At 44.1% G+C, this 20,375-nt stretch overlaps 16 non-coding genes across 16 annotated transcripts; all 16 read left to right on the top strand.

The window, feature by feature from the left end:
- Positions 1-51: 51 nt before the first annotated feature.
- Positions 52-123, top strand: TRNAH-GUG (transfer RNA histidin (anticodon GUG)). Its single transcript has one exon. It is a non-coding gene; the product is annotated as a tRNA-His (tRNA).
- A 429-nt stretch (positions 124-552) lies between these two features.
- On the top strand, positions 553-625 carry TRNAR-ACG (transfer RNA arginine (anticodon ACG)). The gene has a single exon. It is a non-coding gene; the product is annotated as a tRNA-Arg (tRNA).
- A 509-nt stretch (positions 626-1,134) lies between these two features.
- TRNAR-ACG (transfer RNA arginine (anticodon ACG)) lies at positions 1,135-1,207 on the top strand. Its single transcript has one exon. It is a non-coding gene; the product is annotated as a tRNA-Arg (tRNA).
- An 8-nt stretch (positions 1,208-1,215) lies between these two features.
- Positions 1,216-1,287, top strand: TRNAH-GUG (transfer RNA histidin (anticodon GUG)). The gene has a single exon. It is a non-coding gene; the product is annotated as a tRNA-His (tRNA).
- Positions 1,288-2,227: 940 nt separating this feature from the next.
- Positions 2,228-2,299, top strand: TRNAH-GUG (transfer RNA histidin (anticodon GUG)). The gene has a single exon. It is a non-coding gene; the product is annotated as a tRNA-His (tRNA).
- A 429-nt stretch (positions 2,300-2,728) lies between these two features.
- On the top strand, positions 2,729-2,801 carry TRNAR-ACG (transfer RNA arginine (anticodon ACG)). Its single transcript has one exon. It is a non-coding gene; the product is annotated as a tRNA-Arg (tRNA).
- Positions 2,802-3,310: 509 nt separating this feature from the next.
- TRNAR-ACG (transfer RNA arginine (anticodon ACG)) lies at positions 3,311-3,383 on the top strand. Its single transcript has one exon. It is a non-coding gene; the product is annotated as a tRNA-Arg (tRNA).
- Positions 3,384-3,391: 8 nt separating this feature from the next.
- On the top strand, positions 3,392-3,463 carry TRNAH-GUG (transfer RNA histidin (anticodon GUG)). The gene has a single exon. It is a non-coding gene; the product is annotated as a tRNA-His (tRNA).
- Positions 3,464-3,893: 430 nt separating this feature from the next.
- Positions 3,894-3,966, top strand: TRNAH-AUG (transfer RNA histidin (anticodon AUG)). Its single transcript has one exon. It is a non-coding gene; the product is annotated as a tRNA-His (tRNA).
- A 508-nt stretch (positions 3,967-4,474) lies between these two features.
- TRNAR-ACG (transfer RNA arginine (anticodon ACG)) lies at positions 4,475-4,547 on the top strand. Its single transcript has one exon. It is a non-coding gene; the product is annotated as a tRNA-Arg (tRNA).
- A 509-nt stretch (positions 4,548-5,056) lies between these two features.
- Positions 5,057-5,129, top strand: TRNAR-ACG (transfer RNA arginine (anticodon ACG)). The gene has a single exon. It is a non-coding gene; the product is annotated as a tRNA-Arg (tRNA).
- An 8-nt stretch (positions 5,130-5,137) lies between these two features.
- Positions 5,138-5,209, top strand: TRNAH-GUG (transfer RNA histidin (anticodon GUG)). Its single transcript has one exon. It is a non-coding gene; the product is annotated as a tRNA-His (tRNA).
- Positions 5,210-16,249: 11,040 nt separating this feature from the next.
- On the top strand, positions 16,250-16,322 carry TRNAR-ACG (transfer RNA arginine (anticodon ACG)). Its single transcript has one exon. It is a non-coding gene; the product is annotated as a tRNA-Arg (tRNA).
- Positions 16,323-16,330: 8 nt separating this feature from the next.
- On the top strand, positions 16,331-16,402 carry TRNAH-GUG (transfer RNA histidin (anticodon GUG)). Its single transcript has one exon. It is a non-coding gene; the product is annotated as a tRNA-His (tRNA).
- A 429-nt stretch (positions 16,403-16,831) lies between these two features.
- Positions 16,832-16,904, top strand: TRNAR-ACG (transfer RNA arginine (anticodon ACG)). The gene has a single exon. It is a non-coding gene; the product is annotated as a tRNA-Arg (tRNA).
- Positions 16,905-16,912: 8 nt separating this feature from the next.
- TRNAH-GUG (transfer RNA histidin (anticodon GUG)) lies at positions 16,913-16,984 on the top strand. Its single transcript has one exon. It is a non-coding gene; the product is annotated as a tRNA-His (tRNA).
- The last annotated feature ends 3,391 nt before the right edge of the window (positions 16,985-20,375 follow it).

The raw sequence follows: 20,375 nt of genomic DNA, 5'->3' as shown, positions 1-20,375 counted from the left end.
ACTATGGATCAGAAGATTGTAGGTTCGATTCCTACCTGGCTCGTCTTCGTTGCCGTGATCGTATAGTGGTTAGTACTCTGCGTTGTGGCCGCAGCAACCCCGGTTCGAATCCGGGTCACGGCATTTAGTGTTTTTTTTCTTGCTCAAAAGTCGCTTTCTTACTTCAAGGTTTGGACAATTTTAGATATTAAGCAGATTCTTTGAATGCACTTGCACAATTTGTCTTTAATGCTTTTTGTGAAGCTATCTTTACATGCTTTGATTTATTTGTCTGTGAAACATTCTTTTGAAAGAATTCAAATTTGACATCAGTTACTGAATTCTGGAAATTAAAATCTTGAGGCTTTGTCTTAGCAAGTTCATCACACACTGAAAAGATGTTTTTGCAGTAATAAGAAAATTGTCTTGCAATGTTAACAGGAAACTAGCCCTGGAGCAAGTGCATAGGTAACTCTTTCAAATTCATTCTGTACAGTATATACTAAAAAGAACTCTAAAATCCAAAACTAGATTCAAAAACAGATAGGACACTAAACGTACTGTATGTCACCTGGGCCAGTGGCGCAACGGATAACGCGTCTGACTACGGATCAGAAGATTGTAGGTTCGATTCCTACCTGGCTCGTCTTCGTTGCCGTGATCGTATAGTGGTTAGTACTCTGCGTTGTGGCCGCAGCAACCCCGGTTCGACTGCGGGTCACGGCATTTAGTGTTTTTTTTCTTGCTCATAAGTCGCTTTCTTACTTAAAGGTTTGGACAATTGTAGAAATTAAGCAGATTCTTTGAATGCCCTTGCACAATTTGTCTTTAATGCTTTTTGTGAAGCTATCTTTACGTGCTTTGATTTATTTGTCTTTGAAACATTCTTTTGAAAGAATTCAAATTTGACATCAATTACTGAATTCTGGAAATTAAAATCTTGAGGCTTTGTCTTAGCAAGTTCATCACACACTGAAAAGATGTTTTTGCAGTAATAAGAAAATTGTCTTGCAAAGTTAACAGGAAACTAGCCCTGGAGCAAGTGCATAGGTAACTCTTTCAAATTCATTCTGTACAGTATATACTAAAAAGAACTCTAAAATCCAAAACTAGATTCAAAAACAGATAGGACACTAAACTTACCATATGTCACCTGGGCCAGTGGCGCAACGGATAACGCATCTGACTACGGATCAGAAGATTGTAGATTCGATTCCTACCTGGCTCGTCTTTGTTGCCGTGATCGTATAGTGGTTAGTACTCTGCGTTGTGGCCGCAGCAACCCCGGTTCGAATCCGGGTCACGGCATTTAGTGTTTTTTTTTCCTGCTGAAAGGTCGCTTTCTTACTTCAAGGTTTGGACAATTTTAGAAATTAAGCAGATTCTTTGAATGCACTTGCACAATTTGTCTTTAATGCTTTTTGTGAAGCTATCTTTACATGCTTTGATTTATTTGTCTGTGAAACATTCTTTTGAAAGAATTCAAATTTGACATCAATTCCTGAATTCTGGAAATTAAAATCTTGAGGCTTTGTCTTAGCAAGTTCATCACACACTGAAAAGATGTTTTTGCAGTAATAAGAAAATTGTCTTGCAATGTTAACAGGAAACTAGCCCTGGAGCAAGTGCATAGGTAACTCTTTCAAATAAATTCATTCTGTACAGTATATACTTAAAAGAACTCTAAAATACAAAACTGGGTTCAAAAACAGATAGGACACTAAACTTACGGTAGGTCACCTGGGCCAGTGGCGCAACAGAAAGGTCGCTTTCTTACTTCAAGGTTTGGACAATTTTAGAAATTAAGCAGATTCTTTGAATGCACTTGCACAATTTGTCTTTAATGCTTTTTGTGAAGCTATCTTTACATGCTTTGATGTATTTGTCTGTGAAACATTCTTTTGAAAGAATTCAAATTTGACATCAATTCCTGAATTCTGGAAATTAAAATCTTGAGGCTTTGTCTTAGCAAGTTCATCACACACTGAAAAGATGTTTTTGCAGTAATAAGAAAATTGTCTTGCAATGTTGACAGGAAACTAGCCCTGGAGCAAGTGAATAGGTAACTCTTTCAAATTAATTCTGTACAGTATATACTTAAAAGAACTCTAAAATCCAAAACTGGGCTCAAAAACAGATAGGACACTAACCTTACCATAGGTCACCTGGGCCAGTGGCGAAACAGATAACACGTCTGACTATGGATCAGAAGATTGTAGGTTCGATTCCTACCTGGCTCGTCTTCGTTGCCGTGATCGTATAGTGGTTAGTACTCTGCGTTGTGGCCGCAGCAACCCCGGTTCGAATCCGGGTCACGGCATTTAGTGTTTTTTTTCTTGCTCAAAAGTCGCTTTCTTACTTCAAGGTTTGGACAATTTTAGATATTAAGCAGATTCTTTGAATGCACTTGCACAATTTGTCTTTAATGCTTTTTGTGAAGCTATCTTTACATGCTTTGATTTATTTGTCTGTGAAACATTCTTTTGAAAGAATTCAAATTTGACATCAGTTACTGAATTCTGGAAATTAAAATCTTGAGGCTTTGTCTTAGCAAGTTCATCACACACTGAAAAGATGTTTTTGCAGTAATAAGAAAATTGTCTTGCAATGTTAACAGGAAACTAGCCCTGGAGCAAGTGCATAGGTAACTCTTTCAAATTCATTCTGTACAGTATATACTAAAAAGAACTCTAAAATCCAAAACTAGATTCAAAAACAGATAGGACACTAAACGTACTGTATGTCACCTGGGCCAGTGGCGCAACGGATAACGCGTCTGACTACGGATCAGAAGATTGTAGGTTCGATTCCTACCTGGCTCGTCTTCGTTGCCGTTATCGTATAGTGGTTAGTACTCTGCGTTGTGGCCGCAGCAACCCCGGTTCGACTGCGGGTCACGGCATTTAGTGTTTTTTTTCTTGCTCATAAGTCGCTTTCTTACTTCAAGGTTTGGACAATTGTAGAAATTAAGCAGATTCTTTGAATGCCCTTGCACAATTTGTCTTTAATGCTTTTTGTGAAGCTATCTTTACGTGCTTTGATTTATTTGTCTTTGAAACATTCTTTTGAAAGAATTCAAATTTGACATCAATTACTGAATTCTGGAAATTAAAATCTTGAGGCTTTGTCTTAGCAAGTTCATCACACACTGAAAAGATGTTTTTGCAGTAATAAGAAAATTGTCTTGCAAAGTTAACAGGAAACTAGCCCTGGAGCAAGTGCATAGGTAACTCTTTCAAATTCATTCTGTACAGTATATACTAAAAAGAACTCTAAAATCCAAAACTAGATTCAAAAACAGATAGGACACTAAACTTACCATATGTCACCTGGGCCAGTGGCGCAACGGATAACGCATCTGACTACGGATCAGAAGATTGTAGATTCGATTCCTACCTGGCTCGTCTTTGTTGCCGTGATCGTATAGTGGTTAGTACTCTGCGTTGTGGCCGCAGCAACCCCGGTTCGAATCCGGGTCACGGCATTTAGTGTTTTTTTTTCCTGCTGAAAGGTCGCTTTCTTGCTTCAAGGTTTGGACAATTTTAGAAATTAAGCAGATTCTTTGAATGCACTTGCACAATTTGTCTTTAATGCTCTTTGTGAAGCTATCTTTACATGCTTTGATTTATTTGTCTGTGAAACATTCTTTTGAAAGAATTCAAATTTGACATCAATTCCTGAATTCTGGAAATTAAAATCTTGAGGCTTTGTCTTAGCAAGTTCATCACACACTGAAAAGATGTTTTTGCAGTAATAAGAAAATTGTCTTGCAATGTTAACAGGAAACTAGCCCTGGAGCAAGTGCATAGGTAACTCTTTCAAATTCATTCTGTACAGTATATACTTAAAAGAACTCTAAAATCCAAAACTGGGCTCAAAAACAGATAGGACACTGAACTTACCATAGGTCACCTGGGCCAGTGGCGCAACAGATAACGCGTCTGACTATGGATCAGAAGATTGTAGGTTCGATTCCTACCTGGCTCGTCTTCGTTGCCGTGATCGTATAGTGGTTAGTACTCTGCGTTGTGGCCGCAGCAACCCCGGTTCAAATCCGGGGCACGGCATTTAGTGTTTTTTTTCCTGCTGAAAGGTCGCTTTCTTACTTCAAGGTTTGGACAATTTTAGAAATTAAGCAGATTCTTTGAATGCACTTGCACAATTTTCTTTAATGCTTTTTGTGAAGCTATGTTTACATGCTTTGATTTATTTGTCTGTGAAACATTCTTTTGAAAGAATTCAAATTTGACATCAGTTACTGAATTCTGGAAATTAAAATCTTGAGGCTTTGTCTTAGCAAGTTCATCACACACTGAAAAGATGTTTTTGCAGTAATAAGAAAATTGTCTTGCAATGTTAACAGGAAACTAGCCCTGGAGCAAGTGCATAGGTAACTCTTTCAAATTCATTCTGTACAGTATATACTAAAAAGAACTCTAAAATCCAAAACTAGATTCAAAAACAGATAGGACACTAAACTTACCGTATGTCACCTGGGCCAGTGGCGCAACGGATAACGCGTCTGACTACGGATCAGAAGATTGTAGGTTCGATTCCTACCTGGCTCGTCTTCGTTGCTGTGATCGTATAGTGGTTAGTACTCTGCGTTGTGGCCGCAGCAACCCCGGTTCGACTCCAGGTCACGGCATTTAGTGTTTTTTTTCTTGCTCATAAGTCGCTTTCTTACTTAAAGGTTTGGACAATTGTAGAAATTAAGCAGATTCTTTGAATGCCCTTGCACAATTTGTCTTTAATGCTTTTTGTGAAGCTATCTTTACGTGCTTTGATTTATTTGTCTTTGAAACATTCTTTTGAAAGAATTCAAATTTGACATCAATTACTGAATTCTGGAAATTAAAATATTGAGGCTTTGTCTTAGCAAGTTCATCACACACTGAAAAGATGTTTTTGCAGTAATAAGAAAATTGTCTTGCAATGTTAACAGGAAACTAGCCCTGGAGCAAGTGCATAGGTAACTCTTTCAAATTCATTCTGTACAGTATATACTAAAAAGAACTCTAAAATCCAAAACTAGATTCAAAAACAGATAGGACACTAAACTTACCATATGTCACCTGGGCCAGTGGCGCAACGGATAACGCGTCTGACTACGGATCAGAAGATTGTAGATTCGATTCCTACCTGGCTCGTCTTCGTTGCCGTGATCGTATAGTGGTTAGTACTCTGCGTTGTGGCCGCAGCAACCCCGGTTCGAATCCGGGTCACGGCATTTTGTGTTTTTTTTTCCTGCTGAAAGGTCGCTTTCTTACTTCAAGGTTTGGACAATTTTAGAAATTAAGCAGATTCTTTGAATGCACTTGCACAATTTGTCTTTAATGCTTTTTGTGAAGCTATCTTTACATGCTTTGATTTATTTGTCTGTGAAACATTCTTTTGAAAGAATTCAAATTTGACATCAATTACTGAATTCTGGAAATTAAAATCTTGAGGCTTTGTCTTAGCAAGTTCATCACACACTGAAAAGATGTTTTTGCAGTAATAAGAAAATTGTCTTGCAATGTTAACAGGAAACTAGCCCTGGAGCAAGTGCATAGGTAACTCTTTCAAATTCATTCTGTACAGTATATACTTAAAAGAACGGTACTTCTTTACTTTCACGGCGCCACTAGATAGGACAGATAGGACAGATAGGACAGATAGGACAGATAGGATACTAGATAGGATACGATTTGTATGCGATTTGACATAAGATATAGGATAAGATTAACTATCCATTTCATTACCCCACTATCCACTAGGGCGTGGAGTGAGAATAGAATAGTGTGGCGAGCGCAGCGAGCCACCGAGCCCGAAGCGTGGCGAGCGCAGCGAGCCCCGCGAGGGGACACGGAATGTATTTTATGGAATTGCATGCAAATGGCATGCGATATTGGGGACTTGCTTTCAAACAACATCAGTGTCCCCTCGCGGGGCTCGCTGCGCTCGCCACGCTTCGGGCTCGGTGGCTCGCTGCGCTCGCCACACTATTCTATTCTCACTCCACGCCCTAGTGGATAGTGGGTGTTATGCGAAGAGGACCCCTGCCGGACCCTAACTCCGTTGCCTCAGACAGGAGTCAGCAGCTGTGTGCAGAGCTAGGCTTCACCTGGGCCCATCTCGGCTGGGGAGCGAGTTAGGCCCGCTCCGCTCCGCTACAGGCAGGTCTTAAGGGTGGACAACACCTGCTGCTGAGGCCAGGAGAGCGCAAGGGCAAAGCTAACTACACCTACAGAAGGCAGGGGGGCCCTGGACGCCTGGCGTGTACTAAACGTAACAATACGTGAAGATGGTAATAAATGTAAATGGTGAACAAGGAAGCAACAATGCTACGAAGATGGGATAATATCACAACAACTGAGGGCAACAATGCCGAAGATGGAATATAAAGATAAAAGATATAGCTGGCAGCAATGCTTCTAACCAGGTGGAAATATGGAGCTAGAAAGCACTGGCAACCAGGTCCTCTGATGACACTTATCTGTAGCCGGACACAGGTAACCGGGACACGGCACGAGGAACAGCACGAGGCACGACACAGAACGGGAAGGCACAGTACTGCAGAGTACTTCTGGAACCAGGAACACCAAGGCACACTAAGGTATGACCAAAGCTATAACCGGCGTCTGTTCCCAGCAGACGCCAGCTATTTATTTGAATCTGCCGCCTGTGATTGTGCTGACGTCAGCTGCGCTGACGCCGCACGCTGCTTGGAGACTCGAGAGCGTTGCCCAGCAACGCCCCGACGTCCAGCAGCCGGAACCACGGAGCCGGAAGCTCGGGGCGTTGCTAGGCAACGCCCCCGACGCTCCCCCGGCGCTCCATCTCCGCCGCCCGTCCCGGACGTGACATCACGCAGAGGCGCTCTGGGACGGCGGCGGCTGACAGTACCCCCCCCTTGAGGAGAGGTCAACCGACCTCCAAATCCTGGCTTCAACGGATTTTGCTTATGAAATAGTTCTTTTAAAGATGGAGCGTGAAGGTCCTTGTCCGGGACCCAGGACCTTTCCTCAGGTCCATAGCCCTTCCAATGGACTAGAAAGAACAAACGCCCGCGAGTGATTCTCGAATCCAGAATACTATCGATCACAAACTCCTTGATGCCTTGACGAATTACTGGGGCCGGCCTGTAAGCACGTGGCCGATGGGCAGGTTTAAGCAATGAGGCATGGAACGTGGGATTGACCTTCAGAGAGCGTGGAATCTGGAGTCGAAAGGCCACAGGATTGATCCTCCTAATGATCCTGTAGGGACCGATAAAGCGAGGACCCAACTTCTTGGATGCCTGATGGATATTAATATTCCTGGTGGATAGCCACACCCAGTCTCCGACTTTAAACGAACAAGGTCTCCTGTGACGGTCGAAGAAGCGCTTTGCGGCCGTGGTCGCAGAGAGGAGAGCCCTACGGACCATAGCCCAGATACTTCTCCTACTGGTCACCCACCTCGAATTACCTGTTCTGGCGGGAACAGGATCAAACGAATTGGCCCGAGGGTGGAAACCATAGTTACACAAAAATGGAGACATTTTGGTGGCAGAATGCCAGCCATTGTTGTAGGCAAACTCTGCGAATGGCAGATTTTCCACCCAATCCTGTTGGGACTTTGATACGTAACACCGCAGGAACTGCTCGAGTGTCTGATTAACACGTTCCGTCTGCCCATTAGATTGTGGATGATAGGCCGAAGATGGACTGAGCTTAATCTGTAACGCAGAACACATAGACTTCCAAAACTTGGCCACAAATTGAACGCCCCTATCTGAGACGATATCAGTAGGAAGACCATGCAAGCGAAAAATGTGGCATAAAAACAAAGAGGCCAACCTTTCCGCGGAAGGTAAACCAGTCAAGGGGACAAAATGTGCCATCTTACTGAATCGGTCTACCACCACCCAGATGGAATCACAACCCCTGGATAATGGTAAATCAGTTATAAAATCCATGGAAATGTGTGACCATGGCCTCCGGGATATTGACAAGGGAACCAACTGACCAATGGGCGAAGAACGGGGAGTCTTATTCCTGGCACAAACGTCGCAGGCAGATACCCATACCTTGACATCCTTCCTCATGGTGGACCACCAGACAGCTCTTGATAACAAAGATAACGTTTTATCACTGCCGGGATGACCCGCTGATTTACATTGATGAAACTCCAAAAAAATTTTTTTGCGGAGCTCAAAAGGTACAAAGAGTCTACCTTCTGGCACGGCCTTCGGAGCCGAAGCTTGTGCCAACATGACTTGATCCATAAGGCTATGAGTAACCCCAGCAATAATACAAGAGGCAGGAATAATAGACTCTGGTTGTAAATGCGGTTCTTGGACAGCGGAAAAACTTCTTGAAAGAGCATCGGCAACGACATTTTTTGACCCTGGCCTATAAGTAATAATGAAATTAAATCGGGCAAAAAATAATGTCCACCTAGCCTGCCTCGCATTGACTCTCTTGGCTGATTGGAGATATGCCAGATTTTTATGATCTGTTATGATGGTAACCTGGAACCTAGCCCCCTCCAGCCAATGTCGCCATTCCTCTAAGGCTGCTTTGATGGCGAGAAGCTCCCGATTGCCGACATCATAATTACATTCCGCTGAGGAAAATTTCCGAGAAAAAAAAGCACAAGGATGTAAGAACCCATCCTGCCTATCCACCTGTGAGAGGACTGCCCCAATCCCTACTTCTGAGGCATCAACTTCCATGACAAAGGGTAATTCAGGATTGGGATGCCTCAAAACCCCGGCGGAAAGAAAGGCTGCCTTCAACTTACTAAAGGCGTTAACAGCGGCATCGGACCAGACTGAAGGATTGGCGTCCTTTTTGGTTAATGCAACAATGGGGGCTACAATATCAGAGAAGAATGGAATAAATCTCCTATAATAGTTAGCAAAGCCCAAGAACCTCTGAGTGGATTTGAGGTTAGATGGTTGAACCCAATCCTTAATGGCCTGAAGCTTTACTGGGTCCATTTGAAAACCCCGAGGGGAAATAATGTAACCCAGGAAAGAAATGCTCTCCACCTCGAACTCGCATTTCTCCAACTTGGCATACAAATTGTTCTCCCTCAATTTTTTTAGAACTGCGCATACATGCAAGCGGTGCTGCTCCAGTGATGGGGAGAAGATCAAAATATCATCCAGATATACTACGACAAAAACCCCCAAAAACTCCCTCAAGACGTCATTAATAAAATCCTGGAACACTGCAGGTGCATTCGCGAGACCAAAGGGCATAACCAAATACTCATAATGTCCCGAATGCGTATTAAACGCAGTTTTCCACTCATCACCGGCTTTAATGCGGATTAAATTGTACGCCCCTCTCAAATCAATTTTAGAAAAAATGGATGCCTTACGAAGCTGATCAAAGAGTACAGATATGAGTGGAAGAGGATACGAATTTTTTACTGTAATGGCATTGAGCTGTCTAAAATCAATGCACGGGCGAAGGGAGCCGTCCTTTTTCCCCACGAAAAAAAACCCGGCTCCGACGGGTGATTTTGAGGGCCTAATGAACCCTTTCTTCAGGTTTTCCTCAATATACTCCTCCATCGCCTTCTCCTCAGGAAGGGATAAGGAGTATAGTCGCCCCTTGGGAAGTTTGGCCTCAGGAATGAGATTAATGGCACAATCATATGGTCTATGAGGGGGCAAGACGTCTGCTTCTTTTTTGGAAAACACATCGGAAAAAGACAAATAAGGTTCAGGTAACCCAGAAACTGAGGGAGTCACCATGCGGACTGGCAGGGCTAGACAATTATGAGAACATTGCTCACCCCAACTTACAAGTTCCCCTGACTGCCAATCAAAATGTGGGTTGTGTAGTTTAAGCCATGGTAATCCCAGCACTACGGGTGTAACAGGACTATGAAAAATAAAAAAGGATAAGAGCTCGGAATGGGTAACCCCAACCTGGACCTGTAGGGGAACGGTGCGCTGTGTAATAACTCCATTGGGCAATCGATTGCCATCTAAGCCATACACCGAAATCTCTGGAGATACTGGTATGAGGGAAATCCCCAGTTCTTTGGCTAACTGGGAGTCCAGAAAATTACCCGCAGCCCCACAATCAATAAATGCCTGGCCATCCCACCTATGAATTTCAGAACAAATACATATGGGGATTAATAAAGAATTACTGGGAGATATAAGAGATAGGCCTGATAGGATGTCTCCCCGCATCCTCAGGCCTTGGCGTTTCCCGGGCGCTCAGGACAAGCATTTACCAAGTGTCCCCGCACCCCGCAGTATAAACAGAGGCCCTGAGCACGCCGTCTGGCCTTCTCCTGCGGAGATAAGCGAGCTGCGCCCAACTGCATAGGTTCCCCAAGGTCAACAGCAGAATCCTCGGGGACACTGGGCAATGGCACCAACCCTGCCCCTCGCTCTGAGCGTCTCTCACGGAGCCGGCGATCCACCCTGATAACCAGCTGCATGAGATCGTCCAAGGACATTGGTGTGGGATACTGCACCAAGGAATCTTTTATTTGGTCAGACAGCCCAACCCTAAATTGGGAGCGTAAAGCTGGATCATTCCACCCTGAATCATTAGCGTATCGCCGGAATTCAGAGCAATAGGCCTCTGCCACCTGGCGACCCTGTTTGAGAGATCGAAGGTGAGCTTCTGCTGCGGCTGCCTTATCTGGGTCATCATATAAAATCCCCATTGCCTGGAAAAAAGACTCCACGGACCGGAGAGCCGGACTGTCTGACTTCAGCCCAAATGCCCACGTCTGTGGATCCCCCTGGAGGAGGGAAATAACCAACCCCACTCTCTGTATTTCAGACCCGGAGGACAGGGGCCGTAACCGAAAATATAATTTACAGCTCTCTTTAAAATTAAAGAACTGATGTCTATCCCCAGTGAACCGATCAGGAAGGCTCATTTTGGGTTCTTTAACAGACATAGCCGTTGCAGGAGCTGCTCTACGAACCTCCTCCTGAGACTCAACTCTGAGAGTAAGATCCTGCAACTGCTGAGTAAGGTGGTGTAACTGTTCAGCAAAAACCTGGGCCGGAACCCCCGCATTGGGATCCATGCTAAACCAAGAGATACACAACCACTGTAAAGGTAATATGGTTGTGTTACAATATTATCTGGCCGGTTATAATGTTATGCGAAGGGGACCCCTGCCGGACCCTAACTCCGTTGCCTCAGACAGGAGTCAGCAGCTGTGTGCAGAGCTAGGCTTCACCTGGGCCCGTCTCGGCTGGGGAGCGAGTTAGGCCCGCTCCGCTCCGCTACAGGCAGGTCTTAAGGGTGGACAACACCTGCTGCTGAGGCCAGGAGAGCGCAAGGGCAAAGCTAACTACACCTACAGAAGGCAGGGGGGCCCTGGACGCCTGGCGTGTACTAAACGTAACAATACGTGAAGATGGTAATAAATGTAAATGGTGAACAAGGAAGCAACAATGCTACGAAGATGGGATAATATCACAACAACTGAGGGCAACAATGCCGAAGATGGAATATAAAGATAAAAGATATAGCTGGCAGCAATGCTTCTAACCAGGTGGAAATATGGAGCTAGAAAGCACTGGCAACCAGGTCCTCTGATGACACTTATCTGTAGCCAGACACAGGTAACCGGGACACGGCACGAGGAACAGCACGAGGCACGACACAGAACGGGAAGGCACAGTACTGCAGAGTACTTCTGGAACCAGGAACACCAAGGCACACTAAGGTATGACCAAAGCTATAACCGGCGTCTGTTCCCAGCAGACGCCAGCTATTTATTTGAATCTGCCGCCTGTGATTGTGCTGACGTCAGCTGCGCTGACGCCGCACGCTGCTTGGAGACTCGAGAGCGTTGCCCAGCAACGCCCCGACGTCCAGCAGCCGGAACCACGGAGCCGGAAGCTCGGGGCGTTGCTAGGCAATGCCCCCGACGCTCCCCCGGCGCTCCATCTCCGCCGCCCGTCCCGGACGTGACATCACGCAGAGGCGCTCTGGGACGGCGGCGGCTGACAGTGGGGTAATGAAATGGATAGTAAATCTTATCCTATATCTTATGCGATATCTTATGTCAAATCGCATACAAATCGTATCCTATCTAGTATCCTATCTGTCCTATCCTATATCTTATGCGATATCTTATGTCAAATCGCATACAAATCGTATCCTATCTAGTATCCTATCTGTCCTATCTAGAGTGGCGCCATGAAAGTAAAGAAGTACCAAAAGAACTCTAAAATCCAAAACTAGGCTATAAAACAGATAGGACACTAAACTTACCGTAGGTCACCTGGGCCAGTGGTGCAACAGATAACGCGTCTGACTACGGATCAGAAGATTGTAGGTTTGATTCCTACCTGGCTCGTCTTCGTTGCCGTGATCGTATAGTGGTTAGTACTCTGCGTTGTGGCCGCAGCAACCCCGGTTCGAATTCGTGTCACGGCATTTAGTGTTTTTTTTCTTGCTCAAAAGTCGCTTTCCTACTTCAAGGTTTGGACAATTTTAGAAATTAAGCAGATTCTTTGAATGCACTTGCACAATTTGTCTTTAATGCTTTTTGTGAAGCTATCTTTACATGCTTTGATTTATTTGTCTGTGAAACATTCTTTTGAAAGAATTCAAATTTGACATCAATTACTGAATTCTGGAAATTAAAATCTTGAGGCTTTGTCTTAGCAAGTTCATCACACACTGAAAAGATGTTTTTGCAGTAATAAGAAAATTGTCTTGCAATGTTAACAGGAAACTAGCCCTGGAGCAAAACAGTTTGTATCCCTATTGCACACTGAATGAGAAATATACATATAATAATCAGACAATACAGAGATCTTGGTTGCATATATCTGCAGATATAGGGTTAAGCCCCCAGGCCGTACGTCAAGGCGTCTCTGTCACTGGGGGTCCCTAACACTGGGTATGGGTCTGGGGTGTGGGCCCCCAACATGCCGACACAGGCTGACTACTCCAGGGCAGCACACAAATGAAAATTAGTAAGTGTTAAATAAGAAGCACATAAGTGCTATGTAGGGAGGTGAAGGTGTGATTAAAATAATACATACAATAGGGAAAAAACATAAATGTTAATAAAGTGTTAGGGTGTGCTACCCTGGAGCAGACCAGCCATACCAACAAAGGGGGAATCACACTCCCAAACCCATCCCATGCACAATAACAAATTTATGGGCCTAATAGCCCAGTGTAAGGCCACATGATAATGGCTTTACAACATCTGAGAGCCAGCTTACCTGGAGATACCCCTGGCTTCTCCAATGGCACTCAGGTGTCAGCAATCCCTCCTATTGCTGACCCATCTATGCCTCTCAACTGCACAACATTTTTATTGGTAAGCTGCTCAATCAGAGGTCTGTCATTCAGGTGCCAACAGGGAGGGGTAAATCTGGTTAGGAAAGAAAAACAGTTTGTATCCCTATTGCACACTGAATGAGAAATATACATATAATAATCAGACAATACAGAGATCTTGGTTGCATATATCTGCAGATATAGGGTTAAGCCCCCAGGCCGTACGTCAAGGCGTCTCTGTCACTGGGGGTCCCTAACACTGGGTATGGGTCTGGGGTGTGGGCCCCCAACATGCCGACACAGGCTGACTACTCCAGGGCAGCACACAAATGAAAATTAGTAAGTGTTAAATAAGAAGCACATAAGTGCTATGTAGGGAGGTGAAGGTGTGATTAAAATAATACATACAATAGGGAAAAAACATAAATGTTAATAAAGTGTTAGGGTGTGCTACCCTGGAGCAGACCAGCCATACCAACAAAGGGGGAATCACACTCCCAAACCCATCCCATGCACAATAACAAATTTATGGGCCTAATAGCCCAGTGTAAGGCCACATGATAATGGCTTTACAACATCTGAGAGCCAGCTTACCTGGAGATACCCCTGGCTTCTCCAATGGCACTCAGGTGTCAGCAATCCCTCCTATTGCTGACCCATCTATGCCTCTCAACTGCACAACATTTTTATTGGTAAGCTGCTCAATCAGAGGTCTGTCATTCAGGTGCCAACAGGGAGGGGTAAATCTGGTTAGGAAAGAAAAACAGTTTGTATCCCTATTGCACACTGAATGAGAAATATACATATAATAATCAGACAATACAGAAATCTTGGTTGCATATATCTGCAGATATAGGGTTAAGCCCCCAGGCCGTACGTCAAGGCGTCTCTGTCACTGGGGGTCCCTAACACTGGGTATGGGTCTGGGGTGTGGGCCCCCAACATGCCGACACAGGCTGACTACTCCAGGGCAGCACACAAATGAAAATTAGTAAGTGTTAAATAAGAAGCACATAAGTGCTATGTAGGGAGGTGAAGGTGTGATTAAAATAATACATACAATAGGGAAAAAACATAAATGTTAATAAAGTGTTAGGGTGTGCTACCCTGGAGCAGACCAGCCATACCAACAAAGGGGGAATCACACTCCCAAACCCATCCCATGCACAATAACATTGGGAGTGTGATTCCCCCTTTGTTGGTATGGCTGGTCTGCTCCAGGGTAGCACACCCTAACACTTTATTAACATTTATGTTTTTTCCCTATTGTATGTATTATTTTAATCACACCTTCACCTCCCTACATAGCACTTATGTGCTTCTTATTTAACACTTACTAATTTTCATTTGTGTGCTGCCCTGGAGTAGTCAGCCTGTGTCGGCATGTTGGGGGCCCACACCCCAGACCCATACCCAGTGTTAGGGACCCCCAGTGACAGAGACGCCTTGACGTACGGCCTGGGGGCTTAACCCTATATCTGCAGATATATGCAACCAAGATCTCTGTATTGTCTGATTATTATATGTATATTTCTCATTCAGTGTGCAATAGGGATACAAACTGTTTTTCTTTCCTAACCAGATTTACCCCTCCCTGTTGGCACCTGAATGACAGACCTCTGATTGAGCAGCTTACCAATAAAAATGTTGTGCAGTTGAGAGGCATAGATGGGTCAGCAATAGGAGGGATTGCTGACACCTGAGTGCCATTGGAGAAGCCAGGGGTATCTCCAGGTAAGCTGGCTCTCAGATGTTGTAAAGCCATTATCATGTGGCCTTACACTGGGCTATTAGGCCCATAAATTTGTTATTGTGCATGGGATGGGTTTGGGAGTGTGATTCCCCCTTTGTTGGTATGGCTGGTCTGCTCCAGGGTAGCACACCCTAACACTTTATTAACATTTATGTTTTTTCCCTATTGTATGTATTATTTTAATCACACCTTCACCTCCCTACATAGCACTTATGTGCTTCTTATTTAACACTTACTAATTTTCATTTGTGTGCTGCCCTGGAGTAGTCAGCCTGTGTCGGCATGTTGGGGGCCCACACCCCAGACCCATACCCAGTGTTAGGGACCCCCAGTGACAGAGACGCCTTGACGTACGGCCTGGGGGCTTAACCCTATATCTGCAGATATATGCAACCAAGATCTCTGTATTGTCTGATTATTATATGTATATTTCTCATTCAGTGTGCAATAGGGATACAAACTGTTTTTCTTTCCTAACCAGATTTACCCCTCCCTGTTGGCACCTGAATGACAGACCTCTGATTGAGCAGCTTACCAATAAAAATGTAGCCCTGGAGCAAGTGCATAGGTAACTCTTTCAAATTCATTCTGTACAGTATATACTTTAAAGAACTCAAAAAATCCACAATTGGGCTCAAAAACAGATAGGACACTAAACTTACGTTATGTCACCTGGGCCAGTGGTGCAACGGATGACGTGTCTGACTACGGATCAGAAGATTGTAGGTTCGATTCCTACCTGGCTCGTCTTCGTTGCCGTGATCGTATATTGGTTAGTACTCTGTGTTGTGGCAGCAGCAACCCCGGTTCAAATCCCGGTCACGGCATTTAGTGTTTTTTTTTTTGCTCAAAAGTAGCTTTCTTACTTAAAGGTTTGGACAATTTTAGAAATTAAGCAGATTCTTTGAATGCACTTGCACAATTTGTCTTTAATGCTTTTTGTGAAGCTATCTTTACATGCTTTGATTTATTTGTCTGTGAAACATTCTTTTGAAAGAATTCAAATTTGACATCAATTACTGAATTCTGGAAATTAAAATCTTGAGGCTTTGTCTTAGCAAGTTCATCACACACTGAAAAGATGTTTTTGCAGTAATAAGAAAATTGTCTTGCAATGTTAACAGGAAACTAGCCCTGGAGCAAGTGCATAGGTAACTCTTTCAAATTCATTCTGTACAGTATATACTTTAAAGAACTCAAAAAAATCCACAACTGGGCTCAAAAACAGATAGGACACTAAACTTACGTTATGTCACCTGGGCCAGTGGCGCAACGGATAACGTGTCTGACTACGGATCAGAAGATTGTAGGTTCGATTCCTACCTGGCTCGTCTTCGTTGCCGTGATCGTATAGTGGTTAGTACTCTGTGTTGTGGCCGCAGCAACCCCGGTTCAAATCCGGGTCACGGCATTTAGTGTTTTTTTTCTTGCTCAAAAGTCGCTTTCTTACTTAAAGGTTTGGACAATTTTAGAAATTAAGCAGATTCTTTGAATGCCCTTGCACAATTTGTCTTTAATGCTTTTTGTGAAGCTATCTTTACATGCTTTGATTTATTTGTCTGTGAAACATTCTTTTGAAAGAATTCAAATTTGACATCAATTACTGAATTCTGGAAATTAAAATCTTGAGGCTTTGTCTTAGCAAGTTCATCACACACTGAAAAGATGTTCTTGCAGTAATAAGAAAATTGTCTTGCAATGTTAACAGGAAACTAGCCCTGGAGCAAGTGCATAGGTAACTCTTTCAAATTCATTCTGTACAGTATATACTTAAAAGAACTCTAAAATCCAAAACTAGGTTCAAAAACAGATAGGACACTAAACTTACCGTATGTCACCTGGGCCAGTGGCGCAACGGATAACGCGTCTGACTACGGATCAGAAGATTGTAGGTTCGATTCCTACCTGGCTCGTCTTCGTTGCCGTGATCGTATAGTGGTTAGTACTCTGCGTTGTGGCCGCAGCAACCCCGGTTCGAATCCGGGTCGCGGCATTTAGTGTTTTTTTTCTTGCTCATAAGTCGCTTTCTTATTTAACCCCTTCCCGACATTTGACGTACATTTACGTCATGGTCGGGAAGTACTTCCTGACACATGGCGTAAATGTACGTCATGGCTTGTAACTGTCACCGCGAGACGCGGTGACAGTTTCAACATGTCTGCTGTCCCTGACAGCAGACATGTCCCTGCATGCCCAGGGGGGGCTGCGATGCCGCCCCCCCGTCGGCGATCGCTGTGATTGGCTGTTCAGTGTGAACAGCCAATCACAGCGTTTTCTGTGTCACCGGCGAATAACGTTCGCCGGTGACACGCGATCAGAGGTGATTGGTGCTGTAAAGTACAGCACCAATCACTGCGGGGTGTAAGGGTGACACTGGTGTCACCCCACCTCACCCCGCCCGCCCCCAAAGGCCGTGATTGGTTCGTCGGACCGACGGACATATCACAGCCAAGGAGGGGGATTTAAACTAACGGTGACTGCACTGCAGACGCCATTCCGGTCTGGAATAGCGTGCAGTGCGGTCACCGTGCCCAGCTGCCGCCATTTACTGACCTGAACCGAGCAAAATACTTACCTGATCACTGCTTCATCACTGCTTGTAGTGTGCTGGATGCTTTCTGGATCCTGTTACTGCTTGTGACTTCCTGTGTTGTGAACTTGTGCTGCTGCAGTGTAATAGCGTTAGGATAGAGAGAGATAGATAGAGAGAGATAGAGAGATAGAGAGAGATAGTGTCAGAGAGTGCTATATTTTGTGCTGCTGCAGTGTGATATAGTTATAGATAGAGAGATAGAGAGAGAGAGATAGAGAGATAGTGACAGATTGTGCTATATATTTTTTATATAACTGACTGCTGCCCCCCCTTTTGTGCTGATCAGTATAAATTAACTGATCAGCAACTTTTTGGGGGCGCAGGTTTTTTTTTATATATATATATATATACCTGCTGCAGTGTCATAGAGTGATAGATAGTGAGAGATAGAGAGATAGAGAGAGATAGTGACAGAGAGTGATAGAGAGTGCTAAATTTTGTGTCTGCTGCCCCCGCCTTTTGTGCTGATCACTATATCTGAGGTGATCAGCAACTTTTTGGGGGTGCAGAGGTTTTTTTTTTATATATATACCTGTCAGTTGCTGCCAGTTGCACTGTCAGTTGCACCAAAGGTTGTGCACCTGCTGCCCCTCACTGGTAATCAGTGTCGCATCACTGATTAACTTTTTTTTTTTTTTGGGTGCTGTGGGGTCTTTTTTTAATTTTTTTTTACACACACTGTGATTTTGTGGGTGTCCTGTGGCCACTGTGCGCTGATCAGTGACGTACATCACTGATCAGCTTTTTCGGCACAGGGTTGATCTATTTTTTTTTTTTGATCAAATTCCTGTTGCCTTTGAGCACTGTTCAGTGATGGACGTTACTGACCAACATCTGTGCTCAATTTTTGGCGCAGGACCTTTTCTTTTTTTTTTAACCCCTTCAATTTTTTTTTTAACCCCTTCAATTTTTATTTTTTTTTAACCCCTTCAATTTTTTTTTTTGTATAAAGTATTTTTTTTTTCTGCATTACATACACACTACACACTACATACCCCCCGGGTTGAAATAAAGTTTGTACCCCCCCCTACACTATACACGTGTTGAAACATTTCACTACCAGTAACACAAAAATAAAAATGGCATCCCAAATGTCATCCCAAATGTCATCCCAGTCATCCAGAAGAATGTATTCAGCGGAGGAGGCATATGCCATGCTTGCTTCTGACTCTGACACAGCCAGTGATGCAAGCGGGGAATTTGAAGGATTCGCCTTAAGCTCCTCTTCCTCCTCTGGTGATGAGGGACCCCCTCAAAGACGCCCCCGTAGAGCAGCTGAGACCCCCCCCCAATAATTGATCTCGTATGGACCCCACCACCAGACAATTTTGAGTCCCAGGTTCCTGAGTTTTTGGCCATGCCAGGAATCCAATTTGATTCCACAGGTCTCAGAGAAATTGACTTTTTCAAATTATTTTTCTCTGATGATTTTATAAATTTAATGGTGGACCAAACTAATTTATATGCCCAGCAGTTTATTGCTCAAAACCCCACGTCATCATTTGCTAGGTGGACCCCTGTAGATGCAGTAGAGATGATGACGTTTTGGGGTCTGGTGTTTCATATGGGCATAGTAAAAAAGCCAGAAATTAGGCAATATTGGAGTACAGATGTTCTGTACAGCACCCCATTTTACCGTATGGCCATGCCCCGGGCTCGATTTGAGACGATCCTTAAATTTTTGCATTACAACGATAATGCACAGTGCCCACCCAGAGATGATCCCACCTTTGACCGGCTATTCAAAGTCAGGCCGGTCATTGATCATTTCAGTGCCAAATTTGAAGAGATGTACATCCCAGATAAATTCATTTGCATAGACGAGTCCCTTATACATTTTAAAGGAAGGGTTAAATTCCGCCAGTACCTTCCCAGTAAGAGGGCAAGGTATGGCATAAAAATGTATAAGCTGTGTGAAAGCACCTCAGGGTACACTCACAGGTTTAGGGTATATGAAGGGAAGGATTCAAAAATTGAACCGCCAGAATGCCCCCCCTCCCTCGTAGGTGTTAGTGGAAAAATTGTCTGGGATTTAGTGCACCCCTTCCTGGATAAAGGTTATCACCTCTATGTGGATAACTTTTACACTAGCATCCCCCTGTTTAAGGCCCTTGGTTCAAGAGGTACAGCAGCTTGCGGTACTGTGCGCAAGAACCAAAGAGGCCTCCCAAAAACGCACATTGCCCAAGTAATGAGAAGGGGTGAAAGCAGGGGAATATGCACCGAAAATATGTTGTTGGTCAAATATAAGGACAAGAGGGATGTCCTTATACTGACAACAATTCACGGAGACAGTACCACCTCCGTCCCTGTACGAGGTACCAGTACCCACACCTCAAAACCTAATTGTATCCTGGATTACAATAGGTACATGGGCGGAGTGGATCTTTCAGATCAGGTACTGAAGCCGTACAGTGCCCTGCGGAAAACAAAAATCTGGTACAAGAAGCTGGCCGTGTATATCATCCAGATGGCACTGTATAACGCTTACGTGCTATTCCGTTCTACCGGCCAGAGGGGGACATTTATGCACTTTCAAGAGGAAGTCATAAAGGGCCTAATATTTGGGAACCAGCAGGCAGAGGGCCCCAGTACTTCTAGTACTGGCCCCCGTATTGTACCAGGGCAGCATTTTCCTGATGAAATCCCCTCCACTGGAAAAAAGGGCAGGACACAAAAAAGGTGCAAAGTTTGCTATAAAAAGGGAATAAGAAAGCAAACTATTTTCCAGTGTGACACTTGCCCCGACAAACCCGGCCTATGTATAAAGGAGTGTTTTAAATTATACCAC

Source organism: Crinia signifera, chromosome 4 (assembly GCF_055691185.1).
Source record: "Crinia signifera chromosome 4, ASM5569118v1, whole genome shotgun sequence".
In the NCBI taxonomy this organism is placed as follows: domain Eukaryota; kingdom Metazoa; phylum Chordata; class Amphibia; order Anura; family Myobatrachidae; genus Crinia; species Crinia signifera.
This window is presented reverse-complemented; position numbering and strand designations above follow the sequence as displayed.